Genomic DNA, 23,854 nt, shown 5'->3' on the forward strand with positions numbered 1-23,854 from the left:
ATATGCACTGTAACGTTTGTTCTGTTTCTGTACAAGACAAGGCTTGACACTCTGAGCGACTGTCAGTTTTTCAAGAAGGTTTAAACACAAGGCAGATAGACTTCAGGCTGTATTTTAAAGTTTTTTTGTTTTTGATTAGGCAATGCCATGCACTGAGTACCAATTTAATTTATTCTGTTGAAAATAAATATTTTAGCTTTTTCTATGGCTGTGCCCAAATCGAATAAACAACTTTGACCTTCTGTTTGTGGTTTACTAAATGGTTTTTTCGATGTGTACCAAGTTGTAAGCGACAACATTCTTTAGTATGTTAAAGAAGTGAAAACCTTTCAGTACGAATCCAATTGAGCGTGTGTTTTTCTCACTCGTAACTTTGACATGAGTGATTTTTAGAAGTAGACGACGTCAGTTACAAATGGTATGATAAATTTTGGAACTCATAAGTTATGTGAAAGAGGACTTGTGAAAATGAGACATGTGTAATTCTACATCCCACACCTTTGACAGCACATGTTTCTTTCTTAAATAAACAATTGCGTCTGTCATGCATTCCACAAAGAGAGCTTCAAGTACCAACGTGTCCTGAACACTGGAGCACATTATGTGTTCTGAGCCATAAACAATGCTAGTAATGTCCTTGAGGAATGTAAAATAAAAAGAAAAAATCTTCTAGAAATAATTAACTCCATGAACCAAAGGAATTCTTTTGATACTGATGGTATGTTTAGTTTGTCAAGAATTTCTGTCTTTATGGGACTCAAAGTTTCATTACCGTGGTCACAAGAGCTGGACGCCGGTGTTTAATCTGAGCCAGATAAATCTAATTCATATCCTGCCAGTCTCTCAAATACCCGTTTTAATATTATCCTCCAATTAACCTCGGTGTATTTCGACAGGACTCTTACCCTTAGGCTTTCAAATTAAAATTTTGTGCTTGGAGGTTTCTTGTGTTTTATGTCCTGTTTAGGGAATCCCACAGGAATTAGAAATTCCCATCCTAGCGTAACCAATGCACACGGACAAAAGAGTGGTGGAAAATTCACCGCTGAACTTGTTATGCTTTGCTTTTAGTTTTAATCACATCATGTCATTACATAAGCGCCTGCAGGAAGTCGCGAGAATGAAGCATAATTTGGTATTCCCCTGTTTGTTTCATAGAGTGGTTATCAAGGTTTGTAAAATTCAGCTTCAGCAATAAAGCATTAGATTCCCATTTGCGAGGTTCGAGCTTCAAATCCCGATATGGGACGGACTAACATGATTTTCTCCAGCGCAATGTTAAAAATAACCGGAAGTAGTTCACTTTCGCTCTCATCTCAATCGCAGCCCACGGACAATAATAATCCTACAATTTCTTATGTTACGCTACAAAATCTTTGTAGTTGATGTAGTATCGTAGAGTACTCTGAGTGAACAAATAAACCTGTCATGTAGAAAATAAGTTGTATTATTATATTTACGTATCTGAGTGATGTTGAAGAAAACACATGGAATTTTGATTTAGAATTACGATATCTTACCAATGCCAAGGAGGGAGTTGTTTTCCAACGCTAGTAAAATATAGACGTATACATTTAACAGGGCGTGTTTTATGATTTCTGCCATTTGCACATGATCGATTACTCTTCCTTTCCTTGCGATCGTACTGTACTCCAGGCTGTGATTGATAACGTCAGGTCACTTGTGGGGGAGTTTGTCATTCGTCTGTCTCTCTCTCACCCCTGTCCCCTTTCACTTTCTTCTCTGAACAAGTGACTACAGTCCAGCAACGCCATCCCGTCCTCGCAACCACACAAGATGGAGTGCTACTCTTAAACAGCTACTCAAGATGTCCACAGGAACTGAAGGTTTTCTTTCATCTCGGATAAGGAAGACACTTGGGGGTGGAGACAGGCAGATCTGGAGGGGTCGGATAATATAAGACCGTAAGACAAAAGTAAGACAAATAACAAGCAATTACAACGCTCGCTGTGATTCCGGCTTAGTGTCTTTTCCGGAAAAGCTTTTGGGGATTTTTCTAATGATTAGATAAACATGATGAGACCATGCTGTTCAAAGGTGGAGCATGTTCGACTCCTAGTCGATGACAAATTTCCTTTTGGATAAAGTGGTTTATGTACTGTGTTCGAATGTACTAGAGCCAGAACCTTGTTAATTATTAGCTTATTATCCGAGCCCTTTGCTATGGCGACAGAAGATGTAAAATTATATAGGTGAAACACCAGCATGAAAACATCGATACACACACATCCATATATCGATACATATTGCTCGGCCCTGTTACCAAATTCCAAAACTGAAACGAAAAGTATTGCTGGTTAGTGCCCTTTTGAAAACAAATTGGCATCTCAACCTTGTAGTTGCTCCTTGTTGTTAGACTCTGCTGCCAACTTGTTGACCAAATAAAATCAAACTAAAACGTAACGAAGTGGGAAATTGCATTTTTCGCGAATTTTTGTTCGTTTACAGACTTGTTTGTGTTTTTCTACAAATAATTTTAATTTACTTAATATTATTAAAATATATTACAATTTTTAGATAGAAAAAATCATTACAGATTAGTAACGCATAGAAAAATTCTACATTATTGAGGCGATTAGGAATATACGTAGGTCCTACGTAGTGCATAATAATTTAAAAAAATAAAACAGTATACTTCTTTGCCGACTTCATTACAACGACATACATCATCCTACAATTGAAGGAGATCACGAATGCGCACTAATTAATTGGCAATTAATTATTAAACATTGTGTGTAGGTAATGTTAGCAATATTTTACCTGTGGTAGGCTTATATATGTGCACTTTCCTAATTAAGTACATTTCGCTGCCACAGAACGATTAAAGCGTTACAAGAACGGCCAAGGAACCCAGACGAGCGGCTGCTATTAAATTAATGAGATCCAGTCTTTCAAACGGCGAACGTCATCCAGTGTGGTGTTTCCACCCCCAGCCATACGCGATGTGGTTAAGTGCAGTAATATCATCTCGCTTTTTAAGGCTTCGCCCGAGATGAACTACCTTCAATCACTGTCGTCAGTAAACGGTCAGTGGCGTGCATGCAGATTATTTGTCGTTCATTAAATGGTGGTGCCGGTAACTGAGAATGTATGGCGTCGAATAATTAATCAACTTAAATAGAAGGCGATGGGCGTGGCCTGCGCAGCATTTCACTTGACGGACTGAGGAATGCCACGAGAAAAGTCCTGAGGATGGCTGGTCTTAGAGCCGAAGTTTGAACCCAGGGCCTCCGTAATACGAAGGAGTGCTAACCATTAGACCGATATTTTGTGACGTGGGTGAGATTACTGTAGTAGGCTTGTTTATATCAGTAATTCAATTGAAAGAAAGTTACATTTTAAAGGAAGAGAAAAATGTTTATGTTTTAAAATGTATGTTGAGTTCTAGAAATACACCTATAACAGATAAAATGGAAATGTGTGCCCTATGGAGTACAATGAAATTCCAAAGGCGTTCTGTACGTCGCGTCATGGACGGTGAGTCATAAGATTACTTATCCAAGGTCTTGTTTGAAATAATGCGATCCGAGACAACTGTTATGGATAGACCCATAACGTCTTCTTCACTCACGTTAGAGCGTGAAGGACACAGAAAAATCCATTGTTTCTTTTTCGTATTCAGTGGAATTAACAGATATTAGCGTCTGCGGCTGGTTGTGACGCCATGTGGACTTATAGGAGGGGCAGTGGCATTTTATGGGAACGTACCGCCTCCATCTTCAGGGGCTACGTTCCTCCGGAACATTGGTTATCACCTACGAGATCGCGCGGTCTCACTACCCGGAGGAATCCTCCCGCCACTGACCGAGCTGGTTTGCTCCTTGCTGAAATATCGCCGTGTCGAAGTCAGCAGTCCGCACGCCCTCCGCTCGCTCACGTGCTCAACCAACTTTTTTGTTCGGTTGGCAGTATGATAATATATGGGTGGCAATAAGCCAATAGTCTTCTATACACTGAACTTAGAGTTACTTATTTTTCTCATTTTTTTACTGCTGCAAAATGATAAATTGCAAAGAGCATAAAGGATAGCCAGTTATATTTCGTCACGTGGTTGGAGTATACTGTAGTGTCAAAGTATGAGTCGGTATAATGCACAGACTTTGATATGAAACAAACTGCCACCTGGCTTTAAGCTTTCTTGAAAACATCTAACGCTATTATGCCCTGCTCTTTCATGTTGAAATTAATTTCGGGGTTGCAACAGATCAGAGTTCTTCATTCAGCGCCCTTTCGCTGAGATAACATGTGCGTTTGTCAGTATGTCCTATTTTTTTTTATTTGCGGGCGTAAGTGCTCTAACTTACTCGTCGATTTTCATGGAAACCTTTGAAATATCGTTCCACTGTAACCTGTCTGCTAACGGGAGTAAGGCAAATGCAGACTTGGCATCCTTTTAATCGTATTTATTGCCTTTGTTATTCGTTGAAATAAAATTCACAAATTTTACCATTTCGCTAACATGAAAGCTTTCGCAGTCTGGAATTTTGGAAGTATTGAAATAAGATGGTAAAGTTGCGTCATATTGTGATATAATAAGTATAGGAACTGAAACATGTCGTGAAACATGAAAAAAAAATGATGGTCTAATGTAAATCGAATATTTCGATAAAGAACATCATTTAATATTTTAAATGTTTTAAATGTTGAAATGTTAATTATTGTAATATTTTAATATTTAATAAGAATTATTGTGATTAGACGGACAAGATTTAATATATAAGTATTAAAATGTTTATTCTTTTGTTAAGCTGCTAATCGGTAACAGATTTGTGAACGGACTAGGAATATTTTTCGTTTTATGTTTGATTCTGCTGTTTAATAACAATTATAACACTTAGTATATATTTCCAGGTTCTCGCATATTTCATATTCACACAAAATTGGTTAATTACAGTTACTTATCGCTGTCAAAGTAAACGATATATGTGGAATATTACACAGCCGCCAAGTTGTTGTTTTACATTCTGAAAGAACATTATGTTAACTGGAATTTTATAATTAACTAGGATTTTTTAACGTAAATTATGGCGCTAGTCTTCAGTCTTGCTTGCACCTCATCGGTTATTGTTGATCGTAAGAAATTAAAATTTATGAGGCTGGACTGTCCTCCAATAGCGTAATATTGATACGAAGTCTCGCGAACATTGATCAGCTACCTCATAAATTGAAGCGGGCAAACACTGATAGACGCAAACAGCATGTGATCTCGAATGCGTTTTCTAAGATCACGCTGTAAACAGCTGTGCGACTGCTGGATAACTCCTTCACGAAAAGACGTCTGTGATTAACGGCGTTAAAAATTAGCGCTGTTTTTGAATGCGCTGGTTGAAACAAATTTTCAAAATTACCGTATGATAGCTTTTCGACACAGAATTTAAAACGCCTTAAAATAGTCCAAATTACAACTTTGTTAGAACAGAAACATCGTCTTTAGCGCTCTGAAAACTTCAAAATTTCTCTGTTCAAAGTTAATAAACTTCCAACAGATGCTTATAGCGTTGTAGGTTTGTTACACAATTACATTTCTGGAGCTCGAAATAAGACATTAGGAGTTTCACATTAGCATTACTGCGAAACATGAAACTAACAAACGAAGCATTTCACATGTTAAAAGAAGATGACACACAATTTGTGCTTGTAGTTTGATTGAGAAAGACTGCTATTTCTTGCTGTGGATAATTTGTAAGGACGTTGAAATTGATACGTATTCTCTTTTCACACTAAACATGATTAATCGGTTTATCTGATTAAAACATTCACCAAAAATAACAGGAAATAAGTAAGGTGTAGAATGTATCGCGAGAGAATAGTTTTAATATGAAAGCAGTAACTTGAAAACTGTTATTTATTTAATGGAAACTCTCAGGTTTATGTAAGTATTGATGAAACTCTTGTAAATAATTTTATAACATTATTCTTGCAATGGGTATGTATTTACACAGGTTTGTTCAAATTGCATCCCCTGAAGAATTAAAAGGAAAGTCGTTTAATTGAAATTTAATGCAATGCAATTAGCTAATATTAATTTGCTTTGTGATACAGACCTTTTATTGAATTGTCGTCCGACATCAGAGGAAACCGAGGTCTTGTTTTAAGTCGGGTAATTTAACTTTAATTGTGTTCATTCTTTCAAAGAAATATAAACACCGAAGAAAAATACAGATTTGAGAAAACAGTCCTTGGGGGAACTGTAATACCAACGACGTTTATCCTCTTCTGTCATACGCTGTTAAATTTGAGTCTTGATATCTTGTATATTGCTAATTTTTGGTTATTTTCAACCCTAAAATTATTTCCTTCCTTCAATTTATGTCTTTAGCATCACGGTAGATTTAAAAGTTATTATATTATATGTGTAATAAATAGACAAGTGTTGGTTGATAGTTGGTGATTATTTTTAAAATCACTATTAGACTGTTGTAAATTGAAAAATATAAGCGTATTGTTTCAGCGTAGTGTTTATTCATTGTCTCTTAACTATTTATCTTGTTATTAATCTTATTAATAATAAAACAAAGGAGAGAATTTATATATAATATGTAGACTTTTTATTTCCACACGTTTCACCGAAATACATGAAGTTATGTTTTAAACATTTGTTGTTTCTTCTCTGCTGATTCATTTCTTTATCGGAAACTCTTTGACAGAACAGCATAAATTTAGAGGGCCGTGAATTTTTATTACAATCATTACAATATCATCACCTTGCTTCACGCAGAATGTATTGTTTCAGTCTTGTTCTTCAGAAGAAAGCTGCCATTAAAATTATTTTTAGGAATATTTCTTTCCGGGATGTTGGACAGAAAATCATGTGAACCTACCAGCAGAATATTTTCAAAATCCTGCATCCTTTACTCTTTTAGTATCTAAAAAAACAAGATTTTGTTTTTAAGCATCTAACTAATTAGCTTATACGTTGTAAACTAATCAGCTTACAGGTAAAAGCACATAACATCGACCAGCTGAGAGTTTATGTGAATATTTTAAGATGTTTTTTTACATTGCAAGGCAAGAAAGTAGAAGCACTCTGTTGCTAAATTATGGAATATTCAGTCATTAATAGTTGTGGACATTTTCAGGAAGCTAAGAAGAATTTTTTTAAAATCATATTACGTTTTTGACATGCCAGTGTTTGTGAAATCTGCTGAACATTTGTAAATAATTTAGAATGAAAGGAAGTACTCTTTGAGATTAACTAACCTAATGGTACTGAGTTCTTAGTTACTAGTCGCTCAGCTGGTCAGCAACTGACCGAACTTTTTGGAACCCTAAGGTTCATTACCGTTTTCACAAAACCTTTCCTGAGCTATATGAATTCAGACATATTCCGATTACATTTTAGTATTATCCTTCCATCCACACGTGTTGTTGCTCTGTGTTGTCATTCCGTGTGGACTTGTAGGCAGATATCATCGTTTAGGAAAAACACATCTCCATCCATATTCCTCACAACAACATCGAAATATTCACCGCCATGATTGACCAGATTAGATTGTATTTTTAGATTATGTAGCATCGTATGACGGGATAGTTGTTGATAATAAATTGGGACACAGATACAGAATAAAGCAATAGTGGCCTGATTTTAGGTATTATCCAGGAATTTGTTTGGAGTGACTCTGAAAAGCCACATTAACCTCAGTGAGGATAGCAGGTTTTAGGGTCGACATTTAAAAACCAGGATCTACCGATTACGAGACGAGAGAACTGACCACTCAGCCGCGTTCTTCGGCACCGTCATTACACTATCAAATATCGACTGATAACACATTCACTTCCTCATAATTGGTTTTACAGTAGATATCGCTGATAGTATAAATTATTCTATGTGGATACCCTGATAGAAATAATGTTCATTAGATGCTGGCCGCATTGTGTTTTGATCACAGAGGAGATTATTCAACCACATTTCAACTTCTCTCTGCTTCGTTTGGAAATTCACCCAAATTATTTTCCCCCTCCCCCAAAGTGCTTCCATAAGTAAACGTCTGCGCCATTGCACAGTCGTATCACGAACAAGTTAGAACGTTTCAAGCCCCTTCTCTTCTCTAGAGTTACTAGAACTTCTAGAGAGAGGGACTTTATCTGGCTAGAGCGGCTCATTCTTTTGTGAAGCGGCCCGAAACTTTGACTTCAATAGAGGGTAGGTTTAGAGCAGAGAAGCATGTTGTTTTGCTGTTGTTTGCTTGTTGTTTTTATTGATGTTGACAATTGTATCAGTTGTAATCTTACAGGATGCTTTCAGTTTGAACTGTATTGTACTTCAAGTTACGTTTGTGGGTTTACAGGCGCGTCAACCTCTATAACTCTATGCGCCCCTGTGTTGTTTAGAGTAGAACAACAGTGCCGCAACCATGTGAAGGAAGATCCACCCCCTCCCCCAAACGAAGGTACATTCAGAGGGATGATTAGCTGAAAAGTAATATCAGTTACAATGATAACCACGGGCCAAAATGTATAGAGGCCTTACCGTGGGATTAGGGTTCCATAGTCAAAATTGTGGGGTAAGTCAGTGAAAATAACAGCGCAATTCAATGGATCTACTCGGAAACTTCTGCTGTGGCCGTGGGTAGCATATTTACACAGAAATAAAACCGTAACGATAGTCACCTGCACAAGAGCTTGGATCTCTGGGTAAAGGAAGTGATGTCATTTAGTTCAAATATAAACTAGGTTATGTAAAGTACAGCAGATACTTTATTAAATTGAGTGCAGTTGGATTTTGGAGGTTAGGCTATCTACGCTGTAAAGTGGTTAATTCACCTCTCAGCAAAGTAAAGGGAAAATGATTTTGGTCGGACACGTCCGTATCACAAAAGGACTGTGAACCAATAATAATTATTTTTGTATGTTCAGTCATGTAAGGATATCGTCTTGTTAAGATCCTGCATTCCTAGTCAACGGAATAGGCTGCTCGGGATGCTCGAATTTGGTAATGACATTACAGAAATTGGACTGAAAAGACGGATTTTATTTTCAGTGTAGAAATTGTTTTGGCGAACCACGCCTAAATGAAATAAAATTACCATTTCTATAAAGGACAATCGAACTATGGTGAAAATCCGAAGCTGGTGTTTGCATCCAAGTGGATTCTGGCTCTCGTCTGCTCTCTGACATTCTCTCATTTCCTAAAATTCGATCCTTTAGGAAAACAATGTCGCTAGCACTCGGAGACAGCTAGTGTGAAAACCAACCTAACGAACCCAGTCTATAATATCAGTTTAAATGTAGTGCTAGACATCAAAGAGAACCTAAGACCGAATTTTCCAGGGGTAATTATGGAGCCGAAGGCAAGGGGAAGCCAAGATATGTCTGTTAAGCGTGAGAATGTGAGTGTTTTGAAAATGTACCATGGCTTTTTGATAGTTTTTGAATTTTTTAATTAATTTCATTTCTTCAGACATGTATTTGTCGGAAAATGTTACATTCAGAAGAACTTTATAATTTGTATTAACGTCTTTAAACTTATACACACTATTTATTGTGAAATATCTTTTGGCAAATACATGTTTCGGCACACATGTGACATTATCAGGCCATTACGTACGTTGCTGGCTTGGTTATCAAGTGCTTTGCATATCTACCCGTACACTTCAAAATGTATCAGAACGATGAAATATAGGATGAATACGTAGATGAGAAACATGTGCGATGTTTTGGTCGTAAAACTTTGAATGGGGGACCACGTGGAAGATCTTTGCGTTTATGGAAGGATAATATGAAGATGGATCTTAAAGAAATACAAGTTGAGAGTGTGAACTGGATTGTACCAGCAGTTGCTTGTTGTAAACACGATAATCAACTGAGAATTCAGGTTTACACAGCTTTTGGGTTGTTCCTCCTTGTAGTCTAGTAGAAGTTTACCGACGTTTCAGAGGTACTTGCTGCTTTCATCATTAGGGCGTTGAGTCATCCATAGATTAGCCTTTTTTATATGTTATTAAAATACAGAAAATACTGTGTTTTGTAATGGAATGTTTGTAAACTCAATCTATACAAATTTTTCTTCAGACAAACTCGTCTAGTATTAGATTTTCAAAAGGATTTATACCTTCTGCAAAGAAGAATATTATCAGAACTTGTGTTTTCCATGAGAGTTCTGTGTTCTTATATTGCAGTCTAAGATGTTCCTAATATTAACACATAGTAATGCGATACAAATTGACTCAAATTCCAGTGGTAACGATACAGTTTTGTCCACAGAGTATGAAACGGAATTTTGTTTTATTATTATTATTATTATTATTATTATTATCGAATCTTGCAATGTGCCTAACAAGTTTACAACTCATTTGAACACCTTTTCATCTCAAAACATATTATGGAATAATGTTATTAAAATTTATACAGTATTATGAATTACTTTAGTGTTTGTGTGTTTAAATTTGGCTGCAGAATGATACCCAGTTGATCCAGTAGAAGATGGAGGGAATTCTATGCCTTCCTTTGCCCATAAGGGTCAATTTCGTGAGTGTCGGTTTGTGGCTGGTAAAGGAAACTAGGGGTATTTAGCCGTCGCATTACGACTGGTGCTGGGGTATTCTCCACATCCCTTCGCAGAGGTCTTCCTGCTTCCTTGCTGCGAGTACTATTGAAGCCCATGCATTGTTAATGATGGTAAACACTGGGCAATGGTTTGGAAGTTATAAATGGCTTCGATATTGGTGCTTGTTCTCTTATTGTGTCTGTACGTCTTGAGAGTGTTTTACTTTCGTCTGCTTTCCGATGCATGATCATGGAAAGTCTGCAATTAGGACGAATACAATTGTACGTTCCGTGTGGTTGCGTCTTTAGAAAATCAGACAGTTGTTTTCATGGTTAGAATGATGAAACTATCTCCACCAGAATTAAGTTTCAGAACCAGTACGAATATTATTCTAAAACTTAAAATATCGAGTTAAAATATACGGAAAAACGTTTTCTTATACACACGCATGTAGCAACATAAGATAGTTTTAAAAACTGGTATTTAATCTATCTCTGGATTCATGTATCTTCTGCAATAAATACTTGTATGCGTTATCATTTGGCAGAACTTGTATGGCACACAATATGAAACTGGGGCTTAGACGCTGTTGTTTGTTGCAAAATTACTGTTAAGATAGGTTGAACGTCTTGTAACTTTAAATATGATAACACTAGGGCAAGGTTATTCATAAATTACACAGTCAGTAGTAATGCGATGTTTGATTCAAATGACGTGTTTTTCCCTTGTTCGTACTTAATTTCTTTCTACGGACATTTTTTTTTTTGTAAATTTCATTGTCTTGTCCAAGCATTAGCAGATATTTAATATTTAAAAGCCCGATACTCTTCTAAATAAATAAATATAAAAATCAGCCTGTGCCTAAATGTTAAGACACCGCGTCTCCATAACAAAGATCAGCTGGTTAAAACTGTTTAAGGAAATAGTCGCTTTTTATTCTGGAATCATACGAAGCCAATAGATCCACGGGACAAAAATTGGAGTTGCGCGCTGCTACATAGGCTGTATTTACCACTAAGTTTAAAAGGATTAACACATTATAAAAGTAAAAGCTATTTGTACAGACGAAATCCTTTGTAGCTTTTCATATAATCAGTAAAACCATGATTTATTTGCGAAAGATAAGTTAGTCTTCAATCACACATTTAAAACATTCTAACTTTTTAAATTATTTTATAGAGGTCAAATTCATCGGAAATATTTTTATCTTTTTCAATTTCCCTCGATATTATACAGTGAAATTACACTATTCCGTTTCGTGTAAAACAGGGGTGGCCAACCCGCGGCCCGCGGGCCGCATGTGGCCCGCCTTGAACATTTTTCCGGCCCGCGAGATTCATCACACTTTTACAAAATATATTTATTTTATAATGGACAAAGTAGTGAAAACCAATGTATTAAAAAAATACATTATTTGTGCATCCATATGGGGATATATAATTTTATATGTGGCCCGCGGAGTTATGATGCATTTCCAAAGTGGCCCGAAAGATCATTTGGGTTGGCCACCCCTGGTGTAAAAGAAACCTAGTGTAATTCAACAAAATTTGCACTCGAGAAATATATACTTGATAAACTATGAAATATGTAAATTAATTCTGAATCCATTCTCGACAGTCCTAACGTTCAATTTATGCTCTGAATAGGTTGTGGGGGGGGGGGGGGGGTTAAGAAACTGCTGATATTTTGTATATATTTTAGCCTCGTTTTTATCTTCTGAATCCAGTATATTTATGTTATCTCTCGTGGGAACTGGAAAAAATAGTGCCTGTTATTCAGGAAATGGACATTAGCCCAGGGCGATAAGTTTTTTGTCCCTCTATCACACTCTCAACCCCAGCACCACACGTCAGGATACGCACCCTTCTCGTAGATCAATACACTAGAGAGTTGTTTCAATGTAGTGGAAGGCACCCAACGTCTTGTATGGAAATAATGTGGGGTTCGTTGTGTGCTGAAATAGGAATAAACCTTTAGATGGGTATGATATTTCATAAAATACCACATGTCGTTCTGATTCACAACTATTAAACCGTCTCTTGACTGTTCATTGTTATTTATGTCAGTTGACTCCTGACAATTTTGGCTTCGAGCAGTAGGAGAAACAGTATTTGATTATTATGACAAATTGTAGCTTCCTGTCATGTAGAAGGGAAATTTGCGGAATTGGTCTTAATGGTCCGATGTAATGAAATTTTTAAAATGTAGTGCAGTAAAGAAACGTTCGAAACGCATTTACACTGAAATATTATTTTTGCGTAAATCTGCACTAGAATCAATCGATATGTTCATATGAGTTGAAAACAAGAACTGAAAATCCAAATGCAGTATTTCTGACACGCGTATGTACACGTGTGTGACAACGAAGTAAATATTAATAAAGCTTATTTGATTTTGTTTATTTTGACAGCGGAATGCTTACTACGTTTCTTGACGAAGTGGAATAGGAAATTAAAAGAAAATTGTTTGATTTCTCTGTCTTCGATTAAAATTCCATTCCCATCTTCAAAATAATTTTAGAATTTATTAATTTTTTGCCTTAAGAATGAAATACCTATACAGGATTCAGAAGAACAAAATTATTCTTTGGGTAAGAACCGGTCACACTGATCACATTTTCACGATTGTAAAATATATTCAGAGAATCAGAGGCGTGAGTTTTTGAACAAGGAATGCAGGGTTCCTTTGCTGGAAGGTTGCTTGATTATCTCGCCTTGTCTTTCGTACACTGTCACCGTCGGTCGACTTTTAGACCTAAAGCCTTCCTGCGTGACACATAAATTCGCGTCGTGGCAAGTGTCAGACAGGCGAGGAACTTGGCGTTGCTGGAGCGGGGATGGGTGTTCTGCTAAGCGGCCCGGGTTTCCTCTCTTGATGAATCGTCATTGTGCTGAAGACAAATTGATCCGCGCAGCACCCCCCCCCCCCCCCCCCCAAATCACTACATCCAGATGTCGACTTCAGCATCCGAACAGTAGGAAGCCAAGGTAGTAAGGTGTTCTACAACATTATTCATGCTCTGCAGTTTTAAAACAGCGAGTCTCAGCGCTCCCTGAGAGATTGTGAAGTCTGCAAGAAAATGTATTATTATCAGTCACAGAAGAACTGCTATTTTGTTTTGGTTGCATGCTATAATATATTGTACGAATATTCTTGTGGAAAATTACATTCTGTAAGGTACTTGTGGTAGACTCTAATGCTTTGTTTTAAGAATCAAAGGAGAATAATTCACGACGGACTTTAATTTGTGTCGTATTATGTACAATTTGAAGAAGACTTTTTAATGTTATGCCCTGTAATTGGTAAAAGTTTCAGAGGTGTTTCCTGCTTCAATCATCAGGGCGCATAATCCCAGACGACAGGAAACAAATTTAACCTACGCCAAATAATGTGAAGATTGCTGATTTGCTGTGTGTTGTGCTCAGGTTTCGTCAGAAGTGGCTGTGATTAAGTGATATTCCGTCTTTAGGCAGGTCTTCTGATCCGGGTTCAACTCTTTTGGGGCCCCTATATAAAAATATTTTGAACTAATCTGTTCATGATTAATTGTTTCAACAGATCCATTGATAATCCTGCCGGGTCAGCAATGTCACTTGTATCCATTCACGTGTCTGTCATCTAGGATAGACGCGGTGTCATTACAAATGTTTGTATCGGTGACAGCATTGGGCTGATCACGTGGTCTGGGATAATCCGCGGCGAACCTTTCCTGTCTTCCCGGAAACCATCGCCATATTAACACAATCTGCATCATGACAGAATATTGATCTATTCGAACAGGAGACAATAAATTTAGTTGCGATGACTGTCTATTGGGATGTGCCACCATGTTGTCTGGTAGGTGCAGATGCTGAAACGTCGACAGATCTTTTCCATAACACCCTCTCTGGCGTAAGAATCTGAAATCTCACAAAATTTAATGACGACGTTATTTAATTTAAAAATTGCACTGCTCCGTTGTTTCCGTCTCTAGCTGTTATCTGTGTGTGGTGTACGGAAACGTCCCTCTTTTTAGATTTCCTGTAAATAATATATGACTTTTTTTTCCTCAGGTGCACTCAACCCTCGTTTTATGGACCTTTTGGACATACTAGGACTGATTGAAAGTAGTAAGGCAAGTAAAATTATTTACTTATTATAACATTATTGATACTACAAACCTTGTTGATTGAATTTCTGTTTCTCAAGAGACTGTTGGAAACAATTTCACAGCATGTATAAGGATTTATTTACTAGACGTAGCAGTAAAGAAAAACCCTGTTTCAGAAGAGAAACATGTCTTTACAAAAATCAGTTAGAGATCTTCTGTACAGACGCGAAATTAGATAATATATATGGGACAAATACATTTTGAGAACTAGCGTGTTTTTTCCCCTGGAAATGAGGATATGCAATCAGCAACCTATTATGTGGCAAAGAGACGCGATTACTTTTCCCGGTTTGTTTCTGTATGCCCATTTTTCTGTTATACAGGGAAATAAATTTGATGTCCACTTGACAGAATGCGTCGTCATTAGTAGGGCAGAGTTATCGTATTGCCAACTTCCTAGGAGGAATTAAAGTCTTTCTATGTAGGTCACTGATGGAAGGAAATATCGTACGATGATATTTCTCTCAATAGAGCATATTAAGTAATAACACAGTATTCTTGAGAACCTAATGAATGTTCTGGTAATGCGGCTAGGAGGGTGGCATTTTGAATGCTTGTAGAATACTGATGGCAGTACGGACCCAAATATTATTTTGAAAGACCGAAAGCGATCTTAAAATTAACGTAGTTCTTAGATGCATAAGTTGCAATGATGGGAAATGCACGTAAGTGGCTGGAGTTTATATCCATTGGAGGTTTTGGTATTGGCGTGTTCTGCTGCCAAGGTGGGTAATAATGTCGTGTCATTTGAATGATGTAGGCATTTAGAAGGAAGTCCGACACATCTATTTCAAGTTAAGAGTTGCGCAGTTTGTATTTTTAAATATTTTCTTGAAAGTGTTCACACTTTAAAGCTTCAGTAAGCTTGAATATTTTAACGGAAATAAGAAAGTACATTCTTTAGAATTCTCGTGGTTTACAAATATTTATTTTATTTACCGAATAAGATATTCTAAAAGATTGAAAGACTCAGAAAACCAGTACGTAAACATATTTTTTTTAAAAGTATGCGCAGTTTAAGTTAGTAAATAATAATTTCGTTAATAGAACGGGATTAACAAATGTTCTATTTAGGGCGAAAATTTTCTTTGCTTGCTTTGTCATACTTTTTGCTCTTTATTTATTTCCGTGGTTATTAATTTAAGTATAGGAAATTTATGCAAACTTCTCTTATGATCCATGAATTAATTCGGATATTAAGTTATAATATAATGCCCTTTATTGAGTTTTAAAATTAATTCAGAAATGTAAGTTACCGACTTTCCTGTGCGTATTAATTATTATTTGAGCTATACATGGCAAATGCATTGGATCTGCAGTTACATATGTGGTAATCTTTCTGTGCTTGAAAATGACAGAAAAGAGGTTGGTCTTTTGATTCAGGACACGTATTTGTCCATTTCTGGTCACCATTCATCAGTGCTGGTGCGGCACTAAAAACGAGTGGAAAGATCATGCTGACGTCATCACTGCCACAAGCCACCGGGTGTGGCCAAATATCGCTTCCGATGTCTTAACTCGTCTTCCTTGATATGTAACTGTGAAAAATATTTATTAAAGACATGTCTTTTTACGAGTTTATCTTCCATAAAAATTATTCTTAATGGAGAAGTCGAGTAGAATGGAAAGTAAGCCATCGCTGTTACTAAATAAATATTATCTTAGTCATTTATCTTGATGTTCTCAGGAAAGTTACAAAAATGTGATCTTATATGAATATTTTTTATTTTATTCTGCTGTTATTTACACATATTGGTGAGGACTGCTCAAGGAGGAACGTTAATGTAAGCACACCTAAGAATTTATGTGTGAAAACATATGGGTCTGGCGATCGATCTGAAACATATAAATCGAAGATACTGAAATGTTATATTTGTGTATTTCAAAAGTGTTGTATTTTGACGGATGAAACTAAAATACACCAATTTAGGTTACCAAAGTTATTAAAACTTTTGGTAACATCCAGTGTATTGTATTTCTAGGTACATTCTTTATTGGACTGGGTCGCTATGTCTACTGTCTCAAAGTTTTATGATGCGAAGATGAAGGCTTGTATATAGGTGTAACTGTGAACAATCACTACTGCCAACTCTGTAAAATCTGAAAAATTGTTCTCGCTTTTATCTTGGTTAAGAGTTTGTTTTAATGAAGGTCCCAAATATCAAAACAGAAGCAGCAAATCTCAGCTACTTAGAGGGACCGTGGTATTTTTAATGGAGAGTAGAGCGAAGTTGTACTAACCCTTCTGACTTCTAGTTTAAAAATAATTGGTTCGGGCTAAATGCTACCGTGTCCCCTACTAGTCCAACCCGCATACAGAATTAATCATGACCGAATGAACTGTCGCCCTTATTAAGGGCTCTTAGTTCTGTAGAACCATAGGCTGCAATTAGTGGATGTGTTAACTTGTAATGCCCAACGTTCTTATTTCTGTCATGTACGGTTTTAAAATAGAATATTCGAAAATTTAAGACATGTTTCATATTTATCCAGTTCTTATTTAGATACCAGTCGAACATGACCTGAAACTCTAAACACTGTGTGTAATTCCCAAAACTTTATCTATTAAAAGTTAAAAACAGAAATATAATTTTAAACATATATTAAACTGTTTAAAATAAGCCAGGAAATGGACGCATAACGTAATAATTGTGGAGCGTTGGCTGTGCAATCGCCTCTAGTTTCCAATTTGAGACCGTATGTATGTTTCTACTCTAAGGCTTGGTTTTATTCTGAGAGAGATGTTATGTGTAGAAGCTACTGGTCTTATTTAAGGATCAGTAAGTCACTTTATGGCCTGGAGGCTTGTGGCAGGTTCAGCTCGACCTAACGAGCTCCTAGCAGTGAAATAAAAATCAAGTCGCCAATCCGAGACGTTCGGGCTCATAAGTTACAAGTTGGTCAGGGAGTCTTGAGTTTCAAAGGGGATCAGCACTCAACGTAGTGAAAAGAAATCAGCACTTAGGAAGGGCTATTGCCGCATTTAAGTTCGGATATTCACAAAATCGAGAATCATATATAAAACATTCTATTTAGTTTCATGGACGAGTACGTAATTCGTCTATTGGTATTTTGAAAAAAAAAAAAGTATTTTCGTTGCTAGTGCAAAATAAGTCGACTTGATGCTTAATTTAAGGCACATTATGAATTTTGTTCAGCCATAATTTCCAAGGACGAAATATAATCGTCTGTCAGACTTCTTCAAGCTGGACGCATGGGCCGGGTTATGAAAGTAGTCAATTTCTGACACTGATTGTCTTCTCGGATGTTTCTTTAGGCATTTAAACGACACTCACTCCATTGTATGTTTTATATAATTGTAGAGAGTAGGATTGTGATTGATGAATTAAGAAGAAGCCGAAGGGAAATGGTGTAGCTGAATTTACTAGGAAAATTAATAAAATCCCGAAAACCTTAGTGAGGTAGCGCGATATCTGGACCGAGAATTGATTCCAGGACTTCCCAATTGGAAGCAGCAGTGTTGGATACAGGGACGAGAAGTCAAATATTCTTAAGCTTAATATGCATAAGATGGTAAAGTTGCGTCATATTGTGATATATTAAGTATATATTAAATTTGTCCGTCTGATCACAATAATTCTTATTAAATATTAAAATAATTAAAATCTAAAATATTTAAAATATTATAATATTAAAAATGATGGTCTAATGTAAATCGAATATTTCGATAAAGAACATCATTTAATATTTTAAATATTTTAAATGTTAATTATTGTAATATTTTAATATTTAATAAGAATTATTGTGATTAGACGGACAAATTTGATGTATACTTAATATGCATTTTTACTAATAATTTAGATGCCTTATGCAGTGCGAATTATCCAGTAAACAAGTAGTTACATATCGCAGAGCTGAGTTATTATCCGGCCATATTGATAATTTTAATAAGTTATAAGCGGAGGCAATCCTTTACATTTTCAGAACTATATTTATGTAAGGATGACACTTCTTACCCGCAGCGATTGGTGACTGTGGCGAGAGAAATAAAAGTTAATCTTAAATCATTCATTGAAATTTTGCTTTTAAAGCTTCTTTTAGCTTCTCACTCCTTTCCTTTATGTACGTCAAGAATATCCGAGGCCCTAAAAGACTTTACTTTTCTGTTCCTATATACGAAGCTCCTTGACTCACTTGAAGTGCTTCCTTCCTTCTTGTAAATTTGTTTCGAGAGCGGTTCGATCAAAGTTCGATGGGAAGAAAGAGTTCTTAACAAAGAAACAAATCACTTGAGTATGTCGGTAACTGAACCCATGTCTTTCAGCCTATTCTGATGTCACAACAGCTGAAATCTTTTCATTCAGTTAATTCGGTTCGTTTATGGAGCTGCACAAGAAGAGTGTCTGTTTGTTGTGTCGTTTGTCACTTTACAGTTGTACGTCGATGTTTCTTCGACTCGGTCGGCCTCGGTTGCGAACATTCAGGAGCAAACAGCTGGCGCGCATCTCTCGCGGCCCTTATGTTGACAGCTGGGAGAACGAAATAATTCTTTTACCAGAGCACCAGACCAGGCTTAAAACTAAACTTATAACAGGGCTCAGGGAAAAGATATTTGAAGGAAAAACAGGCCTGCATATGTTATCCGTATAAAATGATATCTGTAATTTCTTTTAAGAAATTTTAATGCTACTGAAAAGCCACGATAAGTTAAGAGATGGGAGTACTTAATAATGGACGCAGAAGTGAAGGATTGAGAGAAGATGAAAGAATAAAGAAGGAGAGAACGAAAAATGGTATGAGTTGAAAATTGACATGTTCTTTGAGTGAAAATTCTTTAACGTAAATTTTGACGGGTCATACTACACTAATGGAGTAACAGTAGGCGAACACGCAGTACATTAACCCCTTACACGTTGTTTGAAACGAGACGATATTATCTTCGTCTTTAATTCAGGAGGTTTTGTGTAGATGCGTTTGTGTGTTGAAACTACCGTTACAGCAGTTATTCGTCCAATCCAGAAGCATCAAAAGTCTCCAGATATGTTGAGATTCAAGTCTTTATTCCAAGTAATTCAACCAACTAAGGCAAACAGCAGCTTACATCTTTTTGTGGTGCGAGGGAATCCAAGAGACAAAACGGGGAAACTAGGAGATGTAATTGCCTGGTTAGGATTGGTGAATACTATGAACAGGGAGTAGATAATGAAAGAGAAATACGAAGACAAAGGCTTCTGGCTTCCTGTGGTAGTAATGGTTGGCGCCGGCATCATGGTAGGAGTGACTGCAGGAACGAAGGCAGAGATTGTGTGGGGTGGAATACGTGTGGCAACGAGGATCATGGAAGAGAGATGCTTGAGAGACGGAGATGTAGCGAGGGTGATGGTTGAAGAGATGGGACACTATCATCCTGCAGGAAGCTCTCGCCTTGCCTGTGTTGATGGTCGTCTGAAAAAACAGTGAAACGCGAAAAGACGATTGCACTTTTGCAAATTTCGCTCGAAAAAATTGAGGAAATTAATTATTTTTGTAGGATAGGTGGATTATTATGATATGTGTAGTGTAGACCTATTGATATTTGTGGAGATTTGTATGGGTTACAGCGATTCAGAAACAAGGATTTCTGTTTGTCAATGAAAATATTTTTTCTTTTGTGTCATTCATTTGAAAACTTTCCAAGAACAAAGAATCGAACATTGATGTGGTGGTCTAAATAAAGCTGTCCTTTGAGCCAAGACCAAGGAAACATTCTTAGACGTATTGGAATGTCCGTCGCTGCTTAAAATATATATTTAAACCGAACAGCTTAATTATGTGACGGAAGTGCGTTCACAGACAAATAAAACGCTTAAAGGACGAAAGATTTGTGCCCAGTGAAGAGTCTTCACCTTTTATGTTGTTCAAAGAAAGAAGTAGCATCGGTGAACACCATCTTGTCACGCCTTCATCTGCTTTGTCTTTGTTGAAGTGACGCTGCATTAATCTACTTGCTAAAAAAAACAAGTGACCAATCGTTGCGCAACAGTATATAATTAAATAACAAAAAATAACCTCGCTCTAACATTAGCCTATGCGCTTGGTGTATATTTTCCAACTTCTGTCTTCGATCGCCTTCTGAATGTCAGTAAATGCGTGAAGTAGAAAACAAGATTGTCTTGGAAATAAATTGTTATTCCTTTATATAGGTCTTACATACAAAACGTTTTAGGAGGAAGTGCTTGCGAATTGATGCAAAAAATGCATATAACGATTCTTTATATAAACATTTAAATTTGTACAATACATAGCAAAACCTGTTTGAGCAAGATGGGTTCTTTCCCCTGATAGTGTTTGCATTTGCTTTCGACGGTAGTTAAACCCTTAAGGGTGGGTGGAGAATGCAAGGGTGAGATGTGTGAGATGCGTCTACAGTATGGCCGGGAAAGCCTCCGGACTTATGCGCTACCAAATACATTTTATACATAAGAAGGCTTTGTAAATTGTGCGCATTTAAGTTACTCAAATGTGCAGTGCGCATAACAGGACTGCGTGAGACTTTTCCCCCCCATAAATAACTGATCAAGAATTCAGTTAAGACGCCAGATTGTAGAATATTTTATTTTATATGTGCTGCCCCAAGTAGGCAGCTTTTAAAAATTCTTATAAGTAAGATAAAAGTACAGATGATATAAAATAAAGAAAGTGTGGGGGTAATGAATGAAGGTGTAAAATAAGTAATTTCCCGGAAAATTTTAACTAGTCTTTTCCGCTACAAAACTGCACAGCGTCACGACCAAGAAAACCACAATTCACAAAAGGATCGAAGGAAATGCAAAGATATCTGTGTTCTTTAACATTTTTAAAGAATTAATATGGATGAGACACGTGTGAAATTTTAGATAATAGAAAAATATAGGTCTCCATTTAAATAGAGTGAATATAAGGGAATGTTTTCGAAAAAAATGAAATATAAATGGAAAGATGTCTTACTAATCCGAAGACAGTAAAACAGTCTGCATAAAACGTGACTGTTTGAGCTCTCCAGTTCGCCTGTCTGTCTCAACCTCTTGACATTCCTGGCGCGTCCTGTCTCTCTACCAGCCACATCTGGCGCCTGTCGCCGGAACACATCACGTCGATGTACATTGAAAGTCGATTGACCTCCCATTAACCACAGCATCGGAAGTCGATTGGCCTCTGGGGACCTTCAAACTTCTACCACAAAATTCAAACTATTGGAAAATATTCGCTTGAAATGTGAATTCTACTCAACTTTGTACCTCCATTTCTCTTTTTTCATACATCTGCATGCTAGTGTGTTATACGGACACATAAAAACTTTTGGGCCGATGTATTACAAATTTGTCAATGAAAGGTGAAATCGTGACTAGTGTATGGGATCTGAAGTTGTTACTGAAATTAAATAAGTCCTGAATATTAGAATAATCGGTAACAACTTTGATGAAAATTAATAATATCACTTTGCATTCTTATAAACACAAATGTGTGATAACAACTTCGACGCCCAAGTTCGTCTAAATAATACTTCAGAATCCTGTCCGTACCACAAAGTAAACAATACTTTACCTTTATAAAAATCAACTTGTTAATTCAGGAAACAACCTTTATTTACATTGGCCATAAAACAAAATGAAGTGTTATTGAGTGTTGAAGCTGGTGGAACGTACAGTCACCATTGGGCTTTCAAGGGTTAACTAAGCTATTTTATTTTTATTATTTCAAAGGAAGAAACAATGCTAATTGCAGCCCCAACATACCGCGCATAGCCCCGTAGAAAGTACGCGAAATACACTTTTAATTCTCACATAGTTATTTCATCTATTTCCGTTTCACTTTTGTTTTTCTGTCCAATAACTTTTCTACCCGTAGCGACAATGTGGAGTGGAATGATATATTCGTTTTAAGATCACATATTTTCCGCGTTCCGTGCGAATTTGTATGTACAAGTTATATTAATTCCATTTTTTGCGTATATCAATCAAATTATTAGTTTTGGATCAATCTTCTTTGCATTGTTCTCCTTTGTTTTGACAGGTATGACAATTGGAGTAGCCGACGTAGGGAAGAATAATAATAAAAAATTGATGTTAACAGAATTAATCTAGAATAAATTACAGGTAACCTATTATTTATTATAAATCCGACTTTAAAATAAAATAATTTACTTTGACGTAGCAGTTGATGAAAGGAAATCGTTTTCTGATTGGATATTTGCATTAATAGCATTCACCGATCCGGCCAACGATTTGGCTTCATCTTGTGGTATGAGTTCTCTAGACCAGCGTTTCTCAACCTATGGCTCACGTACCAGTGGTGGTACGCGAGCCAATTTTGAGTGGTACGCGAACTAAGTAAGAAAATAAAAAGATAATGTTAACATAAAATAGTTTTCCCTGAACGCATTTGGTTAGTGGTACATTTAATGTTTTAAATTAGAATTAGTGGTACGCCAGCGAAAAAGTGTGAGAACCCGTGCTCTAGATATTCAGGCAGAATATCTCGTTCACTGTCTCGCCCCCGGGAACATACATCTGAATGAAAAATTCTTTGGAGTTGTAAAAAAGAGACAAAACATTGTTTTCGCTTTCAACTTGGCAAGCGCCGCCTCCACCATGAGTGTTGATGAGTTGGATTAGTATGTTTCCATTGTCGGCTGTGGCGTACACTTTGTAGGTCGTGTTCAGTGATGACACGCATGATGAAGTTTTGTTCATTAACTCTTAAACTTTGTTACTTTGATGTTCAGCCAACATATTCGGAACCATTTTGCCATAAACATTCATCATGTCTTTAAGCTGTCAACTAAAATTCGTTGTTGGTTTCCGTTCACGTGTTTGAATATCTCATAATTGACGTTTGAATGTCTATCGGTTCAAACCAGTTATTTCGATGTCTCGAAATTTCCATGGGACACGAAGTATGTTGGATGCCCTTATTCTTATTTCATTACAGTCATTCACTCTTATGCTTCTAGAACCGGTTGAGACAAATTGGCTGTTTTCAGAATCTCGTACTTTTCGGTACAGTTTTTCCATTTTCGTGTTTGAGACACTTTACAAGATTTATATTCTGTTATAGAAATAAACATAAATTCACTGACAACAAATATGGCTGTGTTCTAGCTTGTTTACATCACTCATCGCTCTGATTATGGCGGCAGCAAGGACCTCTGAAACGTCGCAACAACCCAAGGGCACCGCCGTGAAAAACTAAAATGTTACAAAACTGAGTGGTTCTTT

At 36.7% G+C, this 23,854-nt stretch overlaps 1 long non-coding RNA gene across 2 annotated transcripts in view; it reads left to right on the forward strand.

Annotated features, from left to right (window-relative positions):
• The window catches only part of LOC147874450 (uncharacterized), a 170,816-nt gene extending 156,194 nt beyond the window's left edge, over window positions 1-14,622 (forward strand). For both annotated transcript variants that reach the window (XR_015534055.1, XR_015534056.1), the window contains exon 3: window positions 14,560-14,622. This is a non-coding gene — a long non-coding RNA (uncharacterized LOC147874450). The remainder of the gene's footprint in view (window positions 1-14,559) is intronic.
• Window positions 14,623-23,854: the final 9,232 nt, after the last annotated feature.

The sequence above is a fragment of the Zootermopsis nevadensis genome, unplaced genomic scaffold, assembly GCF_977971745.1.
Source record: "Zootermopsis nevadensis isolate Lab colony 2312 unplaced genomic scaffold, Znev_1.0 Znev_ptg000008l, whole genome shotgun sequence".
NCBI classification, from domain to species: domain Eukaryota; kingdom Metazoa; phylum Arthropoda; class Insecta; order Blattodea; family Termopsidae; genus Zootermopsis; species Zootermopsis nevadensis.